General features: G+C 43.0%; 1 protein-coding gene and 1 pseudogene across 1 annotated transcript in view; one reads left to right on the top strand and one right to left on the bottom strand.

Moving 5' to 3' along the window:
* PDE1C (phosphodiesterase 1C) overlaps positions 1–24494 on the bottom strand; it is a 418728-nt gene that overhangs the window by 365799 nt on the left and 28435 nt on the right. The window lies entirely within an intron of this gene.
* LOC121145937 lies at positions 19779–19983 on the top strand (annotated as a pseudogene).

Here is a 24494-nt window from a genome sequence, read left to right as displayed (position 1 = left end):
TCTACTTCCTACCCAGCTCTCTACTTGTGGCCTGGGAAAGCAGCAGAGGATGGCCCATTCCTTAGAACTCTGCACCCATGTGGGAAATCCAGAAGTACTTGGCTCCTGGCTTCAGATAGGCTCAGCTATCATCATTGTGGCCTCCTAGGGAGTAAACCAGCGGATGGAAGATCTTTCTCTCTGTCTCTCCTTCTTTCTGTAAATCTGACTTTCCAAGAACAATAAATAAAATCTTTTTTAAAAAGAAAGAGCTATATGCAAAGTATGATATATGTATATATTTATGAAATGTACAAGGTAGATCAGCTTACTGAGAAGTAACAGCATGTGTCTCTACTCCTAAATAAAAGTAGGACTCCCAATGAAACTTATAAATATATCTTTACATTATGATACTAGATTTTCTATGTTTTCCTATAATCACCATGCCATGATACATTTAAATATCCAAAAATTATGCTTGTAATTTGTGCTAAGGGACTATTTCAATAACAGATTTCAATAACAGAGACAAATAGTGGCAGGGGAAATGAGGATACAGGAAGTGGGGAAGTGAAGAATCTCTATGCCTATAAAACTATATAACTGAAAATAAATTTTCTAAAAAAAGAAAAAAAGTTTTGCTCAAATCCAAAAAAAAAAGGCAATATATAATTGATCCTATTTTATGTTGGCTGAAAGTATTTTCTTCTTCATATAAGTTTTATGCCAGCTGAACACAGATAAGTAAAAATCAATTCTATGTGCTACTACTCCAAGGTACAAAACTAAGGATTTGGGTCACTCATGAGTGCACATGTGCACACACACACACACACTCAGACACCAGGTCGCTTGGAACAAAACACAGCTTCTCTCAGCATGGACAATATGGGGATGGAGTAGACAAAGGGATTTTAGGCTGTAACAAAGAATTAACTTCTCAGACTGATGTTCATCAAACAGCCTTTTGACCTATTTTGGCCTTGTCTAATGCTTGTTTACATTCTGTACAATTTACAAAGGTTTGTGTTTCGTTGATACCACTGACTATATCATTTATTCTCATAACGACAATGGTCAATGTATTTTGAATCTCAAGCACCACATTTGTCACCATTATCAGAGGATCATTTTAAGAACAGAATAGGTTTTTCTCATTTAAGGATTTTCAGACTGGTCTACTCTACTTTTTCCTATTCCTCTTGGGTAATTCGTTGGCTTTCCCGATAGGAGATAGGAACAGTGGAATCAAAAGGAGTAATGCAAGGAATTGTTCTAGGACTATGATCACACTTAGGCCTACATATGCCCTCAGGCACACACACACACACACACACACAACCAGATATGTTCTTTTTCACATACCTTTGTCAATGTCCACAGAATTAAGAGAAAGCTCACCATTCTTTGCACACACAGAACTGCTGAAGGAAAGAAGCTCTGAAAAGCTCAAACAAAGGAAGACACATTTCTTGAGTACCCAGTAAGATCCCTAGTGGGGAGGACCCTGGTAGTATTAGCATGGAGCTCCAGGTGCATGACACCCACCACCATTTTCCAGGCAGGGGTCACAATCCCTGCTGACAGAGAATAAAAATCAAGATCCAAATAAAAGGTGCAGCCAACACTTCAGCTTACACAAACTCAGACCTGTCTTGTCCAGGAAGCCATGGATTTGGAAGACAGAAGAGAGCTAAGGGTGCATTTCTCTGTACCATCCTCATGGCTCTTATCCATCATGGCCCCTCCCCAAAACAATTGCTCAATAACAAAAGAATAAAAGCCTCAGTCATAATGCAGAGTCTCAAAAAAAGACATATTGATATCCCTCCCCTCCTTTTGTGAGGCACAGCCTGTCTCAACACACTCCCAGGAAGAGCCCTGAATTGGGAGCCTGACTTTGGTTTCTCAAAAGGCAGCACATGTGAGTTCCAAAAGAACCCCTCCCCAAAGGCAAAGTGACAACAGATGGCAGTGGGAGAGGGAAAACCAAGAGATCCCCATCTCTAAGTCTTCATCGGATTACTCTTGACTAGCTTTGCGAATGTTACTGCATTGTGATCACTTCTCCAGCATACATTAAACAGATGCTCCAGAGTTACAGAACATTCCTGATGTCTGCCTTCTTTCCCTTCAAGTACATGGCTCAACAATTAGAATCTATTATATTCCTGAAGCAAAACACTTAGTAACACCTCAGCAGACAATGGGCAAGCGAGAGATGGAATTTTTATAGCAGCTCTGTACTAACTACAGAAGAAATCAGCTTAATGTTAATTAATTTTCACATTCAGTTTCTATATTTACCAAACGGCCTAATGATCAGAGAGCAGGGCTCTCTCTAGGACTGCCTGTAGAACTAACTCTCTCCATCTCCCAGCATTCTGCCAGCCCTGAGTCCCATTGCAAATCCCATCGCGAATTCCACTCTTCATGTGGGCCACGAAGACCGATTCCTTCTCTACCTTCACTCACACTTCATTTTGTGGCAACCCAAAACTTCAAAATGGTGTCAACTCTGTCAAGGCCCTCTAAGTCTACATCAGCCTCAGGGTGAGCAGAGAAATGAATGTTCAGTTAGGGATACATGTGCAGGACCAGAATGCTAGAAAGACATCCACTGTCTACTCTAAACCTTGGCTAACTACAAAACTGACTTCTGTAAACCATGTTTGCACGTTTGCTGACTTGCTTCAGCTCCTTGCCACCAAGCAGGATATAGTTCTTAGTCCGTATAAACATTTGCCCACTGAACAGTTCAGTTATGGGGTGCAATACAGATCACATCAGACAAGTTTAGGCTGTATTAAGGAGTTTTTATTAACCAAGTTTGGTGATGGCAGGGCCCACTAGAAATTAGCAAATGAAAAGTCACTGCGGCAATCCAGTCTGAATCAAAACCCTAAGAGGAACAAATGGTCAACATTGTGAAAACCATCTGTTAAACTGAAGACCTATTTTTCAGCTTTCCCAGAAATATAAATTAGCCTAACAGACATACAGTAAACAACCTGGACACACTTACAAAGCTGTAAACATTCACCTTTTCCTGGCTTCTCTGTCCACATTCCATTACTGCTAGGCTTCACTTCTCTTGGAACTCTTAAAAATAAACAAATTAGAAATACAAAGCAGCATAGCATTAAGATCTTCACTGTTCCACCCATGCAGCGAACAGAGTGTCAGGAATATAGACATACAGGAGTCATGCTCAGGGGCTACCTGTCCTCAGGGTCTGTCCGCAGGAAGCCAGAGAGCAAGCAGGTACTTGGGAGGCCAAGAGTTGACGTGTCAGAGCAACAGAAGCAAGCAACCAAGAGGGAACCCCTCCTTATCTTGGGCCCTTATGGGGGCTTGGAAGGGGAGTGGTTACACAATAACACAATACCACCACCTCTCAGGTTCCAGGTGATGATAGGTGAGTGGCATCAGACTCCCAGGTGGGCAAAAAGGATTACATATCAGGGGGAAGAGTAGCTTTCAAGCTCATGATCCTGAACTACCTGTCTAAGACAACAACATTTAGACATCTGCAGATCAGACATAACTCAGCGCTGAATGGGCAGTTACATATACAAGTCCAATAGGTGGGACAGTGTTTTTGGATTAGAGGAAAACAAGTAGCAGTTTCTGGCATATAAATATAGATGGATTTTAAAGCAATGATATACAACAAGACAACCAAGGGAGATACATAGAGGGAGATGAAAAAACTAAGGATAAAGCATATTATATTACTCTTAATAACTATAAGTAATGCTTGCTTATAAGTAGTGAGGAATAAAGAGATCATAATGTCATAAAAATCAGGTATAGAAGAAAATAGTAATCAGTTAAGTTACATGTCTACGGCTAAGAAAACTACTTGGACCCAGTGTAATGGGCAACAACCAAGCACTCACCTGCAAGCACCGGGATCCCATATGGGCTCCAGTGTGTGTCCCATCTGCTTCACTTCCCATCCAGCTCCCTGCTTATGGCTACTGCACTCATTTGGTGACTGAACTAGCAGATGGAAGATCTTTCTCTCTGTCTCTCCTTCTCTTCATAAATCTGATCTGCCTTTCCAATAAAAACAAATAAATCCTTAAAAAAAAAAGGAGGAAGACTACTTGATTCTTAGATTCAGCAATATTTAAGTTATTGAATACCTTGCCAAGATCAGTTTCAGTAGAGGACATGAGACAAAACCCTGATGAAAGTGAAATTAAGAGAGAATGGGGGAAGAGACAAAGAGCTTGGAGAACTGCAGTGGCACGGCAGCTGATGACTGCAAGGCACCAAGAGAACAAGGTGGCAACAATAACACTGTGTATGCTGAAAGAAACTATACAATTTAGAACAACAGTGATGATGTAGAAGAAGGAAAGAGAATTACTAGTGTGATATTCTCAACCATGGACATTTAGGGAATTACTAAACAAGAATTGTGACTTTGTGCAAAACTAGATGTCCCATAAACAATACCATAACCCACCTAACAAGCTGAGCAAAATAACTAAGTCAGCCTTCCTTATACCAATCCATCCTCTCATAAGCCCTGTCCTTCCACTAGACAAACACACACACATCCCTTATACATAATCTTAATAAACTACTGCAATCAGTTCTCTGTTTCTTCTTCAAAGAAACGTGTTACTGAAACATATATATGAGAGATCTTCAAAAGTTAATAGAAAATATGCATTTTTTTAAAGCTATGCCTGGGGTGGGGGCCACAGTGGATTAAGCCATTGCCTGCAGTGCCAGAATCCCATATGAACACTAGGTTGAGTCAGGCTGCCCTACTTCTGATCCAGCTCCTTGCTTGTGTGCCTTGGAAAGTAGCAGAGGACGGCCCAAGTACTTGGACTCCTGCACCCACATCAGAGACCAGGAGGAAGCTCCTAGTTTCGGCCTGGCCCAGTCTGGCCCACTGCAGCTGTTTAGAGAGTGAGGCAGTGGTTAAAAGACCTCTCTTACTCCCTCCTTCTTTCCCTTCCTCCCTCCCTTCATCCTTCACTCCCTCTCTTTCTCTCTGTGCAACTCTAACCCAAATAAAAATAAATACTTAAACAGCACCCAAAAACTATGCATGGATTTCAAAATTGTTTTTGCTGCCTTTAACAGTGTGTTCTATCCAAAGAAAACTGTTTATATCACAAATCAGAGAACAGCATGTGGCTTCTTTAAGTATCCCAATGGATCCCAGTTAGAACAAATCCAAACTTGCAGACACAGACTCCCTATCCATGAATGATCTGGCTTCCACCTCCTGTCCAACCATACCCCCAACATTCACTGAGCAACAACCACACCAACCCCCTTTATCTCCTCTGAACAGACCAGGCTGTCTCCCACTTTGGGGTCTTTGGTCAACTACTCTTCCTGCTTGCCCAGAACATAGCCCCACTCCACAGCTCCCACCCTTGCCATAGTGGCTACTGTTCTATTTCAGATCTAACTTAAAAGTCACCTGCTAAGGTGAGAACTTTTCGCGGACTTCCATTTCAAGAGTTTCTTTCCTCAGTAATACATACACAATCTTCACATTCCTTACATTCAATAAACTTCATCAGCCAATATGCTCAGTAAATAGAACTCTAGTGGGGGTAAAACTAATTTAAGTAGTCCTTCCACACTTATCAAATTTGATAAAACAAAGATATTCTGAGCTACTTGGAGAAAAAGCATTATGTACACACCAGTGTAGCGTCTGTTTACTGAATACTTACTAGGGATGGGATACGCCCTGTGTGTCTGTAACAGAACCCTCCACCCCGTGAGTGTCTCCTCTCCATTGCCTGTAAGTTTTCCATTCAACCTAAGTGAGCTTGTTTCACATTGCTTAATGTGAGTTCATCCCTTATGCAGAAGCACAGATGCATTTAAATGAATTTACTTGGTATTTCAATCTAGAAAGTTCTTTAATCCTGATAATAATACTAGCAAATTAGCACTTAGAAAATTTGGAAATTTAATAAGAAAAACAGCCATCTATATTTCTGCTCCACAAGAAAAACCAGCATACCTCCTTCAAGTCTTCTGTTCTTTGTTCTCTGATTTGACCTCTAATGTCAGTGAGAGTGACAACTTGGATGAAACTACCATAAAAATCTGAGCTTCAGGGGATTTCTAACTCTTCAACTCCATGTTGCCTTCTTTGCCCAAAACTGCTGAAGATGAACTGAGAAAAGATTATTAAAAGCCTCCTATATCCCAGGTTATTTTCCCAAAGCATCCTCCACACATTGTTTTTATCTTCCCATCAGGGATGCCAAGAGGCCCAGCGGTAATTCTCACAACTCAGCAAATATGACCCAGAAATCAAGAGTGAACACAGTACATCCCATACAAAGCAAACAGATGCAGAAGTCATCCTTGGTTACCTGGACCGGAAGACAAGGAGATTCTGTTTGGAAAAGCACCCATCACATATCAGACTCCTGGCCTGTGTTAGGGATGGTGCCTGGCACCTTTACATGTAACCTAGGGACAACTCACAGTCACCCTAGAAATGTTATCTGCATTTTGTAGGCAAGGATGAGGAGGCTCAGTGAGACGAATTGTCCAAGGTCCCACTGAGCAGCTGATTAGAGCTTGAACCCAGATCTCCCTGCTTCCAAGATTTTGTTCATGAGCCCACAGTGCAGAGTACAGACTTGGGAGTGAGGAGAAAACATCCAATTAATTGGGATCATCACAGGGTTAGATGACTACTTAATAGATGAGCTAACCCCTGGGGACATGGCCTCAATACAGCCAGAACTTCAAACTACAGCCTTGTCTCTTCCTGAAGTTAGTTTGAGCTTCTGCTCCCTCAGTCACCCCCTGCCATTGCTCCTGATGTGTTTACATTAATTAACCCATGCTGGGTAAGGAGCTGAGCAGGGCCACTGAAAGATTAGGAGGCCTATTCCAGAACCCCAGCACACAATCTGTTCCACTCTGGACCTCAAGCCTGGGAACAAGGCGGGAGGTGGCACATGGGAACAGGATTGACACCCACCCTCTCCTACCATGCTTAATTTTGTCCTTGGTATTGAAGTGTACCACTTTCCTAGGAACATTATGGATGGGAGGGAAATTAAGGTCAGGGAGCCAGGAATCACATCTACTAAATGAGAGTTTTCTAACTGAAACAATTAAGCAAGGACATTCTACAGTGCCCTGGAGCTTTGTGCCTGTCTTCAATCTTGGCAAGTCCCTCAGCCTTTTTTCCTGTGTGCACAGATGTCTCCTCTCTCCTTCTCCTTCTCCTCCCCCTCCTAGCCGCTGATTTCTCAGGAAAGAGTCTCTTGACCTCCAGGCCCTGGTTGAAAAGAAGAACCCTTATTTCCCACTCTGAGCTGAGCAGTCTTCAGAGTTCAACAAGATTCTAACTAAATCCCCTTCCCTGAAGTCGCTCAGTCTATACTAATAGCACAGCAGCCACCCTTTCCGCCCTGAAGTAAGATATGTAACTTTCTCGCTTAGATTTGAGCAGGATTGCAGATTCCCAGGGTAGCATGTTAGAGGTTTCTAGATGAATGTGAATCATGGATGGATGAAGGGTGCTCTAAGGAGGGCCCGGTGGGAGGCCTTTGGGCTGTTGGAGATGTGCCATCAGAGGGCAGGGCTCGCCAAAGGGTTGATTAGAGAAGCCCAGTTCAGCCCTGCTGCTCCCCCTCCTCTTCCAGATTCCCCAAGTGATTGTTCTCCCACACGTGCTCTATCTTTGCCAGCCTCTACCAGATATGGACTAATGGGGTCATCCAATTCTGTGCCTGTGAACCTCCGCAATGGTGAGCTGAGATAAACCTTCTTCCTAAGTAGCTTCTATGGATCATCATGTTTAAAGCATCAAAAAGCTGCCAAATATACTTTCCTGTGGACTCAGGAGTAGTAAAAGTTCCATCTCCAGAATTATCCAGAAGAAACATGAAGCACTAGCGATGTGATTCAGAATGGACATGTGACATTGATTCAATCACTCACAGATCAAATCCACCAGCATTCACTGGACTGCCCTGACTCGCATACAAAGCAAGGCCGATCCGCCTTCCAGGAGTTTACAGGTCAGTGGGAAAGACAGACATGAAAACAAAGTGGATGGAAAATCCTTCTCTCTGTCTCCTTCTCTCTGTAAATCTGATCTGCCTTTCCAATAAAAACGCCTTTAAAAAAATATACACATTGCAATAAGAGCTACAAAGGGAAGAACAGAGGTGGTAACAGATAACAATATTTGAGTAGGGGTTTGAGTTTGTGTTTGTTAGTAGTTCACTTCGGCTACTGTGAGGTTCAAATGTAGGTGAGAAGGGGAGGCAGTTGGGAACTGTCTCATTTCCTAACAGGGAGATGGTGTAGTTTGAACCACAGTACAAACAGTACAACTGTGGCAACATGATCCCATGGGATGCATATTTTAGACACAGAATCGATAGGCTTTGGTGAGCCTGGAAACATAAAGACTTAAAGAGGAGAGAAAAATTAAGGAAGATGAACCCCAAGTCAGACTGGAAAATATCACCTGCTATTATGAGTTTACAGGATTGGGAAATAAATATATAAATTATCAGAATCAAAATGGAGTCCTTAGTGTCAACTCTAAGAATAAATTACATCAGGAGGTTATGAAGAAATGGTTCTTAGAGACAACAGCCTGAAATTAACTATCAAGAGGCTACCAGGACCACGTCATCATAGTGGCCACCACAGCTTTCTACAGAAAGTACTGCATCAACAATATCTACCCAGCAACTGTCGGCCCAACCTCAGACTAACGTCACCCTGGTTATTCATCTTCATGGCCAAATATTGTTGTTTCAAAATATCTGATACAATCCTCATCATTTTTTGCTTTTAAAACATTTCCCCTGCCTCCACCTCTTGGTCTATGCTCCTGGTTTACTATCGCATATCCCATTACACTATCCTATTGTTCCCCCCATAGCTATTATTGTGTTTAGAAAGTCTCTCTGTATGATGGCTGTCAGTTTTAATTTAAGTTGACAATATGGAGTATCAAAATCCAGATTAACAAGCTAAGAGACAGGCGAGGCCAGTCCTACTGATAAAGCATGTCCCAAAAGGGGTTAGGGGCGTCGTCTTCTAAAATATCTTTCCCACTTTGGGGCTCAAAGGAGGAGGAAATGGTATGGGAAGGAGCTAACGGTTTATTCAAAAAGGCTGAAACAAGGGAAAGTTGTTCAAGGCAAAATTTGAAAACAACCATCTATGGTTGCAATGGTTAGTAATAACAGCTGTCCGATCCAGATCACTGCTGCCCCAACCTCTTTCTCTTCTCCTCTCTGACCTTTTTGGGTTCTAAGACTCCTGTATTTCCCCTAGCCACTTTCTGTCCTGGGGGCTATCCAACCATGTACAGCTCAACAACAAGGATACAACAAGGATACACTCAGAAATGCATCATCAGGTGATTGCGTCATTGCTCAAACATCACAGTGAGAACACAAACTAAGACATCCATGGCTTTGCTAAGTAATGTAACTATGTGAGGCCACCACCCCATATGCAGTCCATCACTGGAATAACAGTAAGTGGCATATGGTTGCATATTTACCAAAATCATAGTCAAGACAAATCAAAGTCATTGCCAAACAATCAATGCCAAGCATAAAATTCAAAGAGTGAGGAAGAAAGATAAATCATATCATTGTAGTTTCAAATCTTCATTTTTTTTAAAGATTTATTTTATTTTTATTGGAAAGGTGGATATACAGAGAGGAGAGACAGAGAGGAAGATCCTCCATCCGATGATTCACTCCCCAAGTGAGTGAAACGGCCGACGCTATGCCGATCCGAAGCCAGGAGCCTCTTCTAAGTCTCCCACATGGGTGCAGGGTCCCAAAGCTTTGGGCCGTCCTCGACTGCTTTCCCAGGCCACAAGCGGGGAGCTGGATGGGAAGTGGGGCCGCCGGGATTAGAACCGGCGCCCATATGGGATCCCGGGCGTGCAAGGAGAGGACCCTAACCACTGCGCCACCGCGCCGGGCCCTCAAATCTTCATTTTTAAGCATTTTTAAAGTTTTTGGTTCTGGCGTATTGCTAACACAGTGCAGTGTTTAATTTTGACTGCAAAGCACTATCTGGGCCTGTCGGTGAAGTACTTCCAGAAGATGCTGCCTAATGTGCTAAGTAGACAGAGGAAGGAGGACTTAGCCCTAGAGGGGCAGGGACTCTGAACAACAGGCAGAGGAAATTCAGTTCGTTCTGATTCTCTCACTTTCTCATCCCTCTTGTTGTGGCTCTTTGTGTTGTTCTGCCTTTCAAATAAACATAAAGAAATAAATTTTGAAACACATTGAAAATGACTTCCAAAGCCAGCCACAAAGCGAGCTTGTTATTTTGTCATCATACCTGATCTGTGTGTGTGTTCTTTATCACTGAGTGTGCATTAAAGGAATCCAAACACTGAGCTGTGCTGTCCTAGGCCTCATCTAGTGGACACCGAACGCAGAGCCCACCAATTCTCATGGAAACAATCAATCCACTCTCCCCAACTCAGTTCCCACTCATGCAACTGTGTAGATTAAGGGACTGAAGTGAAATCCAACAAAACATATTAAGGGAAAAAGAGTCTGGCATGTCCTGAGCACTTACCAAATGCTGAACAGCTACAGAAACAGCAGACTTTTGGCTTGCAGTTTCACCCATTTTTTAAGCTAACACATTGACATTTTTCTCTTTCCTCCACATTTTAACAAGGATCGAAGGTCAGACCTTTTGAACTCATTTCACAGACTTGATGTTTACACAAAATGCTGAAAACTCCCCCAGGTCCCATCATTTCAGAGCCACGGACAGATAAGGAAGAAAACAGTAACAGAGAGTATATTTGAGTTTCTGGAACAGACATCCTTCCACATGTACACTCTGAAAGGAAAACTTACATAAGGCTGCCAATAAATGAGCAAATGAAAGTAGGGTTCCCCAAAAAAATGAGTCACAAATTGTTCTGTTTTATATTGTAACTATATTTCTTTTAGTAAAACTATATCCTGTGACAGTACATGATTTTTGAGCTATAACAAACCCCAAGTGCAACTGTCTAAACAATGAACCTTAATCTTTGGGTAGCAGAATATAGATGTGTCTTTTAAAAATGTTTTTCCTGGGGCCTGAGCCATGGCATAGGAGGTTAAGCCTCTACTGGAGGCATATCTCATCTGGATACCAATTCAAGTTCTGATTGCTCCACTTCCAGTCCAGCTCCCTACAGTGCCTGGGAAAGCACTGGAAGTTGCAAGTCCTTGGGCCTCTGTACCCATGTAGGAGACCCAGAAGCAGCTCCAAGCTCCTGGCTTTGCACTGGCCCAGCTTCAGCAGCCATTTGTGGAGTGAACTGGTGAATGAAAATTTTTCTCCCTGTCTCTCCTTCTCTCTGTAATTCTGCCTTTCAACTAAAAAAAAAATAAATAAACAAATCTTCAAAACGTTCTTCCCAAACCATATTATTTTTAACATAATTCCCTTAACATTTTGCCAACATTCCATCCAGAAAAATAAATTCATTTTATCTGCACATTAGGATATTAATTACAGTGAGGTATATGTATGTAACAAACATTAAAAGGTAACCACGGGAGATTTTTTTTTAAGATCGATTTATTTTACTTGAAAGTCAGAATTGCCTAGAGAGAGAAGATAGATCTCAAAACGGCCTCAATGGTCAAGGCTAAACCAGTTCAAAACTAGGAGCCTGAAGCTTCTTTCAGCTGTCCACATGGGCACAGGGGCCCAAACACTTGGGCCATCCTTCACTGCCTTCCAAGGCCATTAGCAGGGAGCTAGATCAGAAGTGAAATACCCAGGATTTGAACCGGCACCCTTATGAGATGTTGGCATGAGATGTCAACACTGCAAGCAGAGAAATAGTTTGCTATGCCAATGTGCAGAAGCAGTTATTTTGAAAGAACATTTGATAGTTTAGGAAAATGTCTACGAAAAATTCTTTAAATGGCACTGGTGCTATACATAGTCATGTGTGAGGGCCAGCACCACAGCACATCAATGAAGCTGCCACCTGCAATGCTAGTATCCTATATCAAAGCACCAGCTTCAGTGCCAGCTGCTCTGCTTCTGATCCAGCTTCCCACTAGTATGTCTAAGAAGACAGCAGAAGGTTTGTCCAGCTGCTTAGGCACCGACCACCCATTTGGAAGACCAGGTATCTGGCTCCGGGCTTGATCTGTCTCCTGCAGGCATTTGGAGAATGGATCAGCAGATAGGTGATTTTTCTCTTTTTTCTCTGCCTCACAAATAAATAAATCTGCTTCAAAAACAAAAAGCATGCATTCTGTATCATTCCATTTTCATAAGTCAGATGAACAGAAACAGAAAAAATTGTTGGAAGAATAGCCCTTCAAAATGTTCATAAAACTTATTTTAAATTTAAGGACAGTGAGAGATAGAATTTTGGTTTTTTGTTTGTTTGGGGAGTTGGGGGAGAAGAGGTTTTTGGGCTTTTGGGGGGGGGTGTTTTTGTTTTTCAAATTTTATACTGCAAATGTCTTTACTTCTATAATGAGATAAGAAAATATTCTGGTGCCAGCATTGTGATATGACAGGTAAAACTGCCTGCAACACCAGCGTCCCAAATGAGTGCCAGTTCGAGTCTCAGCTGTTCCACTTGATTCAGCTCCTTGCTAATGCACCTGGGAAAGAGGAAGAAGATGGTCCAAGTACTTGGGCTTCTTCATCCACATGGGAGACCCAGATGAAGCTCCTGGTTACTGGCTTCAGCCTCTCCCAGTCCCAGCCATTGTGGCCATTTGGGGAGTGAACCAGCAGACAGAAGATCTCTCTCTCTCTACCTCTGCCTCTCTTTATAACTGTTTCGATAAATAAATCTGTGTAAAAATATTCTTTGTAAGGTGGACATATGACTGGCTATTTTTCCTGTAGTATTTACATCTTAGCAAAAATCTTTCCTGTGACTGCTTGCTTTGTTATAATTACTTTGACTTTGCCCACCTGTATGAAACATTTATGAACATCATATAATCTAAGGGACACAAATCCATCTGCAAGTGACACACATGCAAATGACATGTCCAAATCTCTTACAGGGACAATGTGACAGCAGTGAACTCAAGTCCAGTCTGACCTCCACCTGGATGTGTTTAACTCAGCACAGCTGATGTTCCCGGGCCTGGAGAAGTTGCCTGTCCCATCCCCAAGGATCAGGAGACCCTGCAAATCTTAGTAATTGAGAGATTTCACCAAGGACAGTAGTGTTGGTTGAGAAGCTTCTGTATTCATTAGCTAGGGGTAATGTAAGTGCCACACCTAAGTGACTCAAACAGAAAGGTATTTCCAAGATCAAAGTGGTGGCACATGCAACCATCACAGACTCCAAAACAAAAATGTGCCCTCTTGGCTACAATGACTGGCTCTGTCTGGACAATCCATGGCTGACCTCAAGGCCCCAACCCAGCCTGCAACCATACCTAAGACCCAGCTACCTTGTACATCTGGGAGCCTCCAAGGAGAACGTAGCTCCTGAAACTGCCAAGGGACCATGACTTGCAGATGTGAGGTATAAAAGCCAAAAAAGGCCAAGGGTCAGAGCTTGGCTCTTGGCACATGAGTCGAGTCCATGTGTGTAAACCAATGTGCCTTTCCTCCTGCAAGCCTCAAGTGTCGCTTGGTTTCTTTGGTCTCCCAGCTATGACACAACCCTTCAAAGTCAATCTCTCCTTCTTTCAATGTCTCAAGTTTATCCCTCCATGCAGCCTCAGTCTCACTTTATACATGGACACCAGTCCTATCAGACACAAGCCTTAATATATCTTAATTGCCTCTTTCAAGGCCTGATTTCCAAATGAAATTGCATTCTGAAATACTGGAGGTTGAGGGGGTCACAATCCAGCCCAAATCATCTTTCTAAGAAATGAACATAGGGAATGAAGTAGTTCTGGGTGAGATAAGCGAGTCCAACACTGTAAAAATTACTGTCTGTAAGATATTATCTGAAAACTCAAAACACAGGCAGAGGTTCATTTTCTTCATAATCCCATGTAACAGGATGCTGCTTAGTGAAGCTGCCCTCAGGGTGAGATTTCTTTTGTGTCACGCTGCAAGTTATCACGCCAACTTCCAGCTTGTAGCTCAATTTTAGCAGCACCCTCTGTTTTACCCATTAAAGAGAGATCGTGTACTTAATTCAATGTTTTATTGCATTTTGCCCTTCTTATGTCAAATAAATGTGCAGAAAATGGAAAGATGACAGATTGGAACTAATGTTGGGAAACTCAAAGCCCTCACTTTCCTGCAAACTGAATCGAAAATTGAAACAAGCACAGGGGCTCTAATCAGAGGCTCTCAACAGAGTTCAGTGGATATAATTTGATGTACATATGTTTGCTAAAGGAGTTTTATTGGGGGTCTGGAGGAGAAAACTAACATGGGTCAAGACTTAAAATCAGATCATCAGAGACTGAGTCTCAAAAATGGGCCACACTCTTGAGATTTTTTTTTTTTTTTAGTGCTATGCTTTTCTTTTACTTTCTATGTTCTAATTTTCATTTTTATTTCAAAGATAAAGAAACAGACAGAGATCTTCCACCTGGCTGGTTAACTCCTCAAATGTTCACAATAACTGGGACTGGAATAGGCCAAAGCCAGGAGCCTAAAACTGAATCCGGATCTCCCACATGTGACAGGGACCCAAGTATGTAAGCCATGACCTGCCGCTTCTAAGAGTACACAGTAGCAGGAAGCTGGAGTCAGAAACAGCTTTGGGGCATGAATCCAAGCATGCTAGAATGGGATATGGAATTCCCAAGCAGTACCCAACACCCTCCCGCTATGCTTAGGGATCTTAAAATAGGCTTCGGCACATAGAGAACAGAATTTCCCTTACTGCAGCCAAGTATCTCCTGTAACCTTCATACATTCAACATATTTGTACTCTATTTTAAGAACTGTCTATAAGAATCTTTCTAAAAGCAAGTAGAGAATCCTCCACAGAACAGTAAAGAATTGGCTGCTGACAGCATTTCTACAGACACTGTTACCCAAGCAACCCCAGGGAACTTCACGTAATAAGTCCCTCGCTCCGCCACTGAAGCATTCTTTCTGTCCACGTCCTGAGTCATCTTACCCCAAACACCCAGACATTCACAATTCATGCCTTCCACTTTCATGTTTCTAACTCTCTCTTTCTTGTTTCCTTCTTTCCTTCCTTCCCACTCCCACTTTCCTACCAAAGATGTCAATTGTCTCTTTCCAAGAGAGACTCCTAAGTGAACTCCTCACTTCTGGCCTCCTCCTCCTGTCTATTTCTGCATCAGTGCAGGGTCATTCTTCTGTTCCATCTATGAGTACTTACTGAGTTCTAATTATCTGCCAGATACTCTGGCTCTGGGGATTCAGCCTTGAAAAGGGCAAGCCAAACACCCTGCAAGTGATGGTCTAGTCAGAGAAACAGCCAATGGTTGTAAACAAAGAACCATAATAAGACAGTATTGTACATCCTTTGAAGATCATACCTAATAGTGGATAACTGAGAGACTCAAACTTGTCTAGAATGGAAAAACAGGGCCCAGCAAAATGGCTTGGGGGACGGGGGTGGAGGGGTGGTGCTTAATCCTTGCCTTACAAGTGTTGGGATCCCATACAGATGTGGCTTCATATCCTAGCTGCTCCACTTCCCATCCAACCCCCTGCTTGTAGCCTGAAAAAGCAGTAGAGGATGGCCCAAAGCCTTGGTACTCTGCACCCATGTGGGAGACGCAGAAGTAGCTCCTGACTCCTGGCTTCAGATTGGACCAGCTGTGACATTGCAGCCACTTGGGGAGTGAACCCACGACAGAAGATCTTTCTCTCTGTCTGTCCTTCTCTCTGTAACTCTGCCTTTCCATTAAAAACAAGTAAGTCTTTAAAAGAGATGAAAAGAAACCAGCAAAACAGAGAAGGAACAGCCCTTGAGTTTCCAAAAATTGAGGAGTCAAACAAAAAAAAAAAAATGAGGGAACAGAGTATCTTCCCAGCACTGGGAAAGTTAGATATCCACAAATAAGAAAATGACATTGGAACCTTACCTTATAAAATACAAACCCAAAAGTTAACTCAAAGTGCATCAAAGATCTAAATATAACAGCTGAAAGTATAAAACTCTTAGGAGGAAACACAGGAGAAAAGGTTTAGGAATGTCTGATCTGACAAAGATTTTTAGGATGAAAAACACAAGCAAAGCAAGAAAAAATAAAATCAATAAACTGGACCATACAAAATGTAAAGCTCTATGCATCCAAGGACACAGGCCCAAGAGTAGAAAGCAAACAAAGGAGTAGGAGAAAATATTCACAAATCAGTTATTAACCTGAATATGTAAATAACCACTCTAATTCAATAAAGGAACCTGACTTTACATAAAAGACCTGAATAAACATTTCTTCAAAAATGCTACACAAACAGCCTGCACGTGCTACAGTAGTAAACAAGCAGGCTGGGGGCACAGGAGGAGAGGGCCAGAGAACATGAGGCTTGTATTCAAGATCTTGTATGTGTGTAGTTATTGTCAGTGACTTTGTAAGTACATAGCATAATTGGGTAGAGCAAAAAGCTTTAGTCCTGAAGCGTTATTGGATTCCCTACATGCATGTTAAGATTGCCCCCAAAGAAAGCTAGGAGAAAGGAAAGGGAGAGCTAAGAGCAAGGTTATAGAAGAGCGAAATGAAGCCATTTACAAAGGCTCTGAGGCAAGCAAGGGTATGCCCAGGAGCAGGAGGAGATCAGTGTCAGGGGACAGATAAAAGTAGGGTAGAAAGTGAGGCTATTTTTGTAACTGAGGAATCCATGCTAATGAGGAAGCTAGGAAAGGATTTTAAGTGGTAGGTATCACTCATATTTGTGTTTCTAAAAAAATGCGCTAAGACCTTTAACTGCCCTCATAGCCAGCCTCACCCATCTCTAGCCACCATCTGAAGTGCCAGCATCCCATATGGGTACCATTTAGCGCCCTCACTGCTCCACTTCAAATCCAACTCTGCTAATGCACCTGGAAAAGCAATGAAAAATGGCCCAAGCATCCATGTGGAAGACCTGGATGAAGCTTGTAGCTCCTAGATTTGGCCTGGCCCAGCCAGCAGATGGAAGATCTCTAATTCTCCCTCTCTCTCCCTAACTTGTAACACTGCCTTTCAAGTAAATAAATCAAATCTTAAAAAGAAAAAAAAAATTGCTGTAATCAATAGTTACATGCAGACAATGGAATGTTTTCATCATTGAAAAGAAAAGAGCTACCAAGTCATAAAAAGAAAACCCTTAAATGCATATATTACTAGGTTTAAAAAAATCTGAAAAGGTTCCATACTACAACATGTGATTCCAACCACATGACAGTCTGGAAAAGAAAAAAAAATACGCAAACAGTAACAAGGTAAGATGTTGCAGTGGGGCAGAGAAAGATAAGTAGGCCAAGTACAGAGGATTTATACTATGATATACCACATACACTTAAATATAAAATAGTAAGTAATCACTGCACCCAACTTAAAGCTGCTGGAGATTAAATAAGTCAGCATAAAGTAGTAAGGAATGCAATGAATCAGCACTGCGAATGCTAGGGACTTAGTGGAAAGCTTAATTAGTATGTTTCCTTAGCTAGACCAGTGGTCATTCACTCCACAGGTATTAATCAATCCTTGCTACTCGAACTCAAAGATAAGTCAATCACCAATGCTGAACTCAGAGAGTTTAGACTAAATGGTGTTGGACCCTATGCAATACTCTAGTGGCTAAAGTCCTTGCCTTACATCTGCTGGAATCCCACATGGGCACCGGTTGTTGCTCCTGCTGCTGCACTTTTCTGCTTGTGGCCTGGCAAAACAGTAAAGGTCCCTGAAACTACATGGGAGACCCAAAAGGAGCTCCTGGCTCCTGGCTTCGGATCAACTCAGCTTCGGCTGTTGCAGCCACTTGGGAAGTGAATCACCATACCTGATTTTGTCTCTGCATATTTGCCTTTCCAATAAAAATAAATGAATCTTTAAAAATATATATATGGGCTGTGTTTAAGATGCATTTTATATATTGAATCTCAACTTGAAGAACAATGTTGGTAAAGTAACTTAGGATACATAGACATCACCACAAAAACATCCAAAGTTTTTTCGTTGTCAAATAAAATCCTACATTTATCTGTCATGTTTCAAGAACAATTCTTCATAGGGCGAGAGCCCGTGGCGTCGTAAGCTGGGCCTCTTCCTAAGGCACTGGCATCCCATGTGGATGCAGATTGGTGTCCTGGCTCCTCCACTTCTAATTCAGCTCCCTGCTTATGGCCTGGAAAAGCAACTGATGGCTCAAGTCTTTGGGCCCCTGCACCTATGTGTGAGACCTGAAAGATCTGGCTTCAGATCAGCTCAGCGCAAGCCACTGAGGCCATTTGGGGACAGTGTGGAAGAGCGTTCTGTCTCCCCTTTTCTCTGGAGCTCTGCCTTGCAAATAAAAATAAAGTATCTTTAAAAAAAGGTAATTCTTTCTTTAAATATTTGTCTAATTTGTTTTCATTTTATTTGAAAGCCAGAGGAAACAGAAAGAAAAGAAGGCAGGGAGATTTTTTTTTTTTCCGCCTGCTAGTTCGTTCCTCCCCCTAAATGCCTGGGACTGGGTCAAAGCCAGGAGCCAAGAGGTAAAAACTCAATCTAGATGCATTTTCATATCTAAATTTTATTTGCTAGTTCACAGACCAAGTATTTTTATCGTTTCAATAGTTCTGTAATAATATTTTAGATCCATTTGTTACCCTTTATTATCCACACACTATCATTTGCCATTTTAAGATGTTAACTATTATTCAATGACATTCCAAATTCCTTCTATTGTTCAGGAAATAAGTTGAGGAAGATATAGCTATTATGCATCTGAATGGCACAAGAATTTGGGTATTGCTGCACAAAATTTGTTCTAGTTCACTGTGTAAGAACTAAAGAATTTAACATAGGCTTCTGAAGCCTGCATATCTGCTCCCACTTCCTCCTCTGCCTCCCACTTCCTTCTTCATTCCACCCTGACCTCACAGGCATCCTTGGACAGGCTGGGCACATCACTGCCTTGGGCTTCTGCCCAACCAGAACCTCTGCCTTTGTGGCTCCTTCTTCAAACACTACTTCCCTATCTCACTCTTATCACTCACATTGTGACAGGTGCATCTGTCACCTCACTGGTTGTATCAGCTACAACGGAGGTTGATGCTAATCACTAACCCCAGTCGCTCTCAGATACTGACACGAAGGAAAACAAAAATTCCTCGAGTTTCAGTTTCCGATGGTTCACCTTCTGTCGTAATCACAGATGAGATCTTGGAAAACCCTTCACCTGGGACCTCAAGGGGGATGACACCCTTGACCTGTCAGGTTCTGGCTCTCACCAGCCCTCCCCATGCAATGGCCATGAACCTCAGCTCACACACAGCACACCACAGCACATATGCAGGCTGACGGCAGGCAGGGGCTGCAAAACCTCAGCTAGTCTGAAGACCACACTGGCCCTCTGTCTGTTTTGATAACAGAAGCAAAATAAACTTGTCCCCAAGGTCCCAGATCATGCCAACAGTGGTGATGGTCAGCTGCTCACACCCCATTTCTTCCCGGAGGAGAGCAATATAAAGAATTTGGTGATGGTATAAGCACAAATCATAGAAGACAATAGTTGATAAATGGGATTTCATTAAAATTACAGGGGTTCACTCTTCCAAAGGCACTGTTAACAAAAGGAAGAGACAAATCACTGCCTGGAGGAAACTTTCTGCATATTGTATAACTGAAATGACTTATATCCACAATATTTTTAAAAAAGAGTCTTACATCGCTCCTTGGCCTTTTGACTAAGATCAAATGTAGTATCTGTTCTTATCAGTTTAAAAAGAGTCTTACAAGTCAAAGAGCCAATAAATAAATAAGTAAATAAATAAATAGCAAATGAGGGAGCCATTACAATGGCTCAACTGGCTAATCCTCCCCTCACAAGCACCAGGATCTCATACAGGTGCTGGTTCAGGTCCCAGCTATTACACTTTGCCATAGCTCCCTGCTTGTGGCCTGTGAAAGCAGTGGAGGATGGCTCAACTTCTTGGGCCCCTGTACTGTGTGGTTCATCGTAAGTGCTCAACACGAAATGCTAGCATTCATCTTAACAGCTGCCTTCTGGAGACACCAGCCCTGCTTTGTTTTCTTACCTGGAGGCCAGCAAAGGATACATCCTAAAGCAGTGATTCTCTGAAGCTATCATACAGTTTTCCATGGCCACATCATCTGCATTGTTCAGTGAGTCCTGTTAGTGCAGGTGAAGTCACCCCATATTGGTCATTTTGCATTAAAGAGCAGCAAGTGGAGCCAGCACAGTGGCACATCACACTAATCTTCCACCTTGTAATGTCAGCACCCGATATGGGTGCCAGTTCTAGTCCTAGACATTCCACTTCCAGTGCAGCTCCCTGCTTTTAAAAGTCTAAAAAAGCAGAGGAGGATGGCCCAAGCTCTTGGGCCCCTGCAGCCACATGGGAGATCTGGAAAAAGCTGCTGGCTCCTGATCAGCTCAGCTCCAGTTGTTGTAGTCATTTGGGGAGTGAACCAGCAGATGAAAGATTCTCTGTGTGTGTGTCAATTTGTTTTTCAAATAAATAAATAAATATTTTTTTTAAAAAATCAAGGCTTGGCATGATAGCTCAATAGCTAAATCCTCACCTTGCAAGTGCCAAGATCCCATATCGGCACCAGTTTGTGTCCTGGCTGCTACACTTCCCTTCCAGCTCTCTGCTTATGGCCTGGGAAAACAGTGGAGAGTAGCCCAAAGCCTTGGGACCCTGCACCTAAGTGGAAGACCTGGAGGAGGTTCCTGGCTCCTGGCTTTGGATCGGCTCAGCTCTGGTTGTTGCGACCACTTGAGAGCAAACTAGCAGACATATCCTTTCTCTCTGTCTCCCCTCTCCATAAATCTGATCTGCCTTCCCAATAAATAAATCTTTAAAAAAAAAATTGTCAGGAAAGAGCAGTAAATGACCAAGAGCTGAAGGCTGCCATTTAAACTTCTGACAAATAAGAATTCTTCTATACCACCAAAGCTGTATGACTGCTCCTTGAAGACAGTTCTAACAGAAAACCACCAGAGGGCATCAAGCCATCAAAGAACAGGTCAACGCACAATGCCCTAGCACAGGAAATCACTTAAACACATTCTGCCATGCCAGTGATCCTAAGTTGATTCTCAAGTTATCTGATCCAAAAATAAAGAAAAGAAAAAGAACTTTATTTACAATACTGTCAGCATCAAGTTCTTTTTTCCTTACTTCGTTATTTACATTCCTGATTTCTTACAATCACATAACAGTTAAGCATGTCCTGCTTTGTGGCATTGTTTTTGCACCACTCTATTTGTATGTATTTTTCAACAGAATCCAAACACTATAAAGAACCTCCCTGTATCCACTGCCCAGTACCAGCTACCCTCAATCTGTGACCCAGGGTTGCTCTTTCTGCGCCTTCATCCTATTCATTCTGAAGCATATCCCAAACAGTCTTATTTTTTCATTCATATTTCATCACGTTTCACTAAGATATAAAGTGGCCCTCTCTGTTGTATCAGTCACAATACCATTTCCAGGTCTAGACTAACAAACAAAATCTTCACAAAGCAGCAAATATTCAGGGCCCAATATCCAACTGTTTCCTCAGTTTCATAAGTGATTCCTGGGTCCTGACTTAATAGTTAGACTCATGGTCTGGGTAAATCAGGCATGGCACTTAAACGATGTGTTTCTGAAATCTCTTTCATCTCCAAGTATCCAGTGTCTCTTTTTGCTTTGCTTGTGATTTAGATATTGAGTGTGTTGTCTTCTAGCTGGCTGGCATTTGCTGCATGAGAGTCTCTAAGTGTGGAAGCATTTATAAAACAAGATTGTGCAAGAAGATGTTGTTCTAGGTGTATCCACTTTGGGGCCTAATTTCTAGCTTATCCAGGCCCTGCAAGTTAGACCTTGTTGTGACAATTACAACGAAGAGGCAACCTTCCTGGGAAAACACGATTCTGCTGAGATGGGGACCTACTGAAGTGGACACACAGGGCGAGGGGACAACTGAAGTCCCCTTAACCAAATGCTTGACCAAATGCTCCAACGGGCTTAGCGTGTTCTCATTTGGATGTGCACATTCTAGGATTCTGTGTACAAAGCAAGACCACTGGAAAAGCTCTCCCAGCCCCTCTCCCCACAGCACAAAGAGCATGCACACTTTATAGACAATCCCTTTGAAGGGCGGCATCAGCCGACAGTTCACTTGAGTAATGCACTAATGTCTCACTACTGCCCCCTAACCTTGATTTTCATATTTCTATTGAATCAAAGGAATCTGCTTCTCTTACATAAAATTCACAACTAAACTACAATTAAAGGTATTGCAGGAGGGCCCAGCACAGTAGCCAAGCGGCTTAGGTCCTTGCCCTGAATGCACCACCGGGATCCCATATGGGTGCCAGTTCTAATCCCGGTAGCTCCACTTCCCATCCAGCTCCCTGCTTGTGGCCTGGGAAAGCAGTCGAGGACAACCCAAAGTCATGGGACCCTGTACCTGCATGGGCGACCTGGAAGGGGCTCTGGGCTCCTGGCTTCAGATCAGCGCAGCTCTGGCCATTGCAACTGCTTGGGGAGTAGTGAATCAGTGTATGAAAGAACTTCCTCTCTGTATGTCTGACTTTCAAATAAAAATAAAAATAAATCTTTTTTTTTTTTAAGTATTGCAGGCTCACTTCCAAACCTGAGAGAGAACTACTCGTTCTTGATTGGGTAAAGAGAAGGAGAGCCGGCTGGAGGGTCCTAGAGGGGACATCTTGGTAGCCACCACTTCCCCTCTGGCGAGATCTGCAAGCACCACATCTTTCCCCATCTGGAAAAGCCCATCCCCTAGGCCTGTGCCCATCATCTGTGGAATCCACAAAAAACACTTAGGTGACTAAACAGGGGCTCAACAGTGATGATTCAGAGAAAATAAGATTATTGGAATTTAAATTAGACTGAACTTATGTGTCTTTTCTGCTTCTATAACAAAAAACCTGATGCTGCAAACTTTACAATGACAAGGCAAAGGTTAAAATTCCACTTGGGATACCTTCAACCTGTATCAAGTGCCAGCTCCGTTCCCAATTCTATTTTCCTGGTCACCTGTTCAGGTACACCCTGGGAGGCAGTGTGAAGGCTCAGTGATTGGGTCCCTGCCAGCCACGTGGAGGCCTGCCTTGAGGCTCCTTGCCCCCAACTTTGGCCTCGTGCAATCCCAGTCATCCTGAGTATTTGCGGGGGTCAGGTGAGCTTGAGATGGGAGCCCTCTCTATCCCTCTCCCCTTTTTTCTGCCTTTCAAGCAAACTAAATAAATTCTTGGAAAAATATTTTTAAGTTTACTTAGCTCACAGTTTTGGAAGCTAAAACTCCAAGGTTAGGTGGCCCCTGTTCACTCGCTGTCTGGCGAACACCCCACGGCAGGCAGCCTCATGGGAGCCTAGGCACAAGAGCTCACAGGGTGAGACAAGAAGCCAGGGAGGTGCCAGGGTTCACTTGGGAACACTCCCCCAAAGAGCATGAATTGTTTCCAAGAGTGATTCGTTCAATGACTTTACGACCTCCCTGCAAGCATCACCTCTTAGAGATTCCATCACTTAACGCCCCCCAACTGGGGACTGAATGCCCAAAACATGAACCTCTGCAGGGACAAACCTCACCCAGTCCCTAACCGTGTCTTAAAGCACGCTTGAGCTTGTTTCTGCAGCTCGCTGGGGAAAATATTTCACAACGGAAAGGTTTTAAGAGGAAACTGGTACACTTCGAAGGGATTCTAGTGCTGGGAAAGGCTTAGTACAGACAGAATTAGTGGGCTGCCCCAGTGCCCAGCGTGGCCGGGGTGGAACTCTACAGCCGCAGCAGCACGCAGCACTGTCGGGTTATGATACAACCATTTCTTTCTCCACGGCGCCATCTGGTGATCTGATGCCTTCACTGCCACAGCCGAGAAACAGTACCCGCAGTGCTGTGAAAGTGAGGGAAGGTGGGCAGCTGTCTGGGCCTCCCGTCCAGCTCAGCTCAGCGGGAAGTGAACAGATGTGCCTTTAGCCCAAGGACTAGGGAAAGTCCTGCTCCAACTGGAGCCTCGGGAATCATGGTTTGTATTTTACATCTGATTTGAAATTCTAAAGTTTCAATTTTTAATTTATTTGCGAGGCAGAGACAGAGGAAGAGAATGAACTCATCAACTGGAGCTAGAACTCAAAGCCAGGGGCTCTGATGTGGCTCGTGGCCACCTTAACCACGTGGATCCCTAAGTCTCCAATTTGCACCAGAGAGAGACTAGGGATTGGAAAGGTGTCATTCCAAACGAGCTAGTTGGGATTAAAATCACAGTCTCTCGCCAGTTGCAGGGTCTTCCTCAGTAGCAGGAAGGATCCATCACAGAGGCCAGCTGTCCTCTACAGGGCCTGGTGGGAATCGAACCAGAGAAGGCTGAGCTCCATTCTCCATAACACAACCTGCCATCAAACA

Source organism: Ochotona curzoniae, unplaced genomic scaffold, assembly GCF_017591425.1.
Source record: "Ochotona curzoniae isolate NIBS_2020 unplaced genomic scaffold, NIBS_Ocur_1.0 scaffold_3835, whole genome shotgun sequence".
Taxonomy (NCBI): domain Eukaryota; kingdom Metazoa; phylum Chordata; class Mammalia; order Lagomorpha; family Ochotonidae; genus Ochotona; species Ochotona curzoniae.
Note: the sequence above shows the minus strand (reverse complement) of the source record. Positions and strands in the feature narration are given on the sequence as shown.